Here is a 2,598-nt window from a genome sequence, read left to right on the forward strand (position 1 = left end):
ACATGGCTTCTCTGCTCATGCGCATTGTAAACTCTTCACCTTGCTGTCTTTGAGGGTCATCAGGCTGAGGACACGCGGCCCTTGTGTTCGCCTCACGAGCTCTTCTTGACGCTCGAGTCTCGCCCGCATTTGGACCTCGTGGTGACATGAGAAAGGTGAGGGGTGTCTAGCCCTGACTGCATCTTGGCTCCTCTACAATGTGGGACGGGACAAATGACCCTACACCAGGGGGAGCATATAAACGCACCCCCTGACAGCCAGTGTGTGCACTCCAGCAGCGGCTGCTGTTAGACGTGCATTGCAGGGAATCATTCTCTGACCAAAAGCACATCACTGTCCATTGGGGCATTGGGAGATGCACACATCAGGGCCGACAACTCAATAAGCTCTAGAGAAAAGTGTCAGCAAGCCACATGCAGACAAAGCTGCACCTGTGTTACTGTGGCATAGCTCTCAACTCACACGCTTTTGGCGGATGTCACCCCCCTTGAAAGGAGCTGACTCACCCGCCAAGTCTCCTGCACGCCCATTCATTTCAATGGGCTCTCACCCACCAAAAACAAAATCTGGTGTTTTCACCCACCTTTGCTACACAAATGGCTATGCTGTGGCCAAACAGGGTCTGCGGGATCAGTCCTCGGAAAGTGGATGTCCCTGTTGACAAGCAGTGCCAGCGAATGTTGGGTTGGCGGCTGGCGGCACACGGGCCGTGTTGATGTTGTGGCAGAAAACGGAAGAAGCAGTGACTGCCTCCAGCAGGAACCACCACAGGGAGACCATCATGGTGGTCGCACCAATCCGCTCTCCCACCATCCAGACACACATACAGCAGGACCTGTTTCTGGCCCACACTGCGCAGCAGGCCGCTGGAATGGGCAGGGCCAAAGTGATGAAAATGAAGATGCAGACCCACTCCTGGCCCATGCTGTGCATCGGCGCTGCAAGGATAGGCAAGGTCCAAGCAGTGAGGAAATCCTAGAATTACCTTCTCCTGCTGCGTGCAGCACTGCAAGGATAGGCATTGGGGTCTCTGGGGTGGACGGGCCCCGTGACATTAAAGGTGCTGGGGAAAGGCTCAGCTGCATGTCCTGCTCTAAGCTCTGGGGCCCTTGACAAACTCTTGGTGAAGAAAATTTCATCCAAGTCCATCCAGCAAGTCAAAAGTTATCTGCCTCGCTAAGCCTCTCTGCTGTGAAAAAAACACCAAGATCGATATAAAGGTTTTAAGGAGCAGGGCACACCCCCTTCTCTGTCAAATATTTAAAAAACTACTGGATGGATTTACCCCAAACCACTCAAATAATGTAAATCTACGCTTTGTGCCCAAGTTGTTTCTTATTTGGTATCTGCCCAGCGACCTTGCGCTGCCCATTCCCTGGCCAATTGATTCGTAAATCAATACCGTGGGATGCAGACTTACATCTCCCATTCCCCGGCCAATTGATTCATAAATCAATACCGGGGGATGCAGGCTTGGACCGCTCATTCCCCGGCCAAGGCCACAATATCCATTGCTCACTTATAGACACATGATCCTCTTCCTCTCTCCCTAAGTAGTATCATGGGAAATATGTCTGCAAGGCGGGCTAAGAATGTTATGTAATGTAAATGTTTCTGTAGAGTGCACCTATTCCATTGTTTGCCAGCTTTCTGGTGTATGGATATGCCAAAAAAGAGGGTGGTGGTTAGAAGGACGGAAGTTCTTGAGTCCTGAGTGCTGTTGTGGTTCTGTGTTGATTATGGTGGCACTTGTATATATGTTTTTATGCAGAGGCAAGAACCCAACATATATTAGATAACTGTGCTGCTAATGAGGGAGAGCGGCTGGTTTTGGCAGGACTGGTGTGGGAGAGTGTGACATAGCAAATGCCATAGCGTGCAATGGAGGGATCTCTGAGCAGCTTTGCCAACATTGATGTGTTGGGGGTAATGCCATGAGTTATAGAACTTGTGTGTTTGTCTGTGTGTGTATAGTTCAATGATGTGCTAGGCTGAAAGGTGTAAATAGTAGTTGGAGAAGGGGAAGTTGTATAACGACTCTCAAGTAGTCTTGTTATCTGGTTTTGTGGTTAGGCTGAACCGTCAGAATTCCATTTGCCATCGGTTTAAAATCAGAGGTCCCGTTGTGTTGATATCTATTGGGATGAGATGTTCACTCTGTTTTGAGTTCCATTATATGACGAGTGTGGTGTGGGTTTGGTGTTTTGAGTCTGAAAGGGAGAGCTTTTTGGTGATACTTACACAAATCTGTCAGCTATCCAAGTGCTCTTGATTAAACTTTGTGGGCATGGATTGTACGTGTCTGCAAGGCTGGGCCGAAAGTGTCCCCTCTCTCTGCCATTCTGATTCATGAGGTTGCTGCTTCCGGTCAAAGCAGCATTAGGTCAAGTGTTTGATGGCTGTTATATTGTGCATGTCTTGGTTGTCCATTCTGTGTGATTTGCGTATTAAACTGGTTCATATGACTGGTTGTGGCAGGTTTTAAGCCTGTGACTGGGATCTAGTTTGTGATGTAGGGATGTGAACAGACAGACTTCGAGTGGTTTCCTGATTGATTGCTAGCAGAATCACCTGTGTGCAGAGGCCCGAGAGCATGGC

Source organism: Ambystoma mexicanum, chromosome 5q (genome assembly GCF_040938575.1).
Source record: "Ambystoma mexicanum isolate Mex_15411 chromosome 5q, UKY_AmexF1_1, whole genome shotgun sequence".
Lineage (NCBI taxonomy): Eukaryota > Metazoa > Chordata > Amphibia > Caudata > Ambystomatidae > Ambystoma > Ambystoma mexicanum.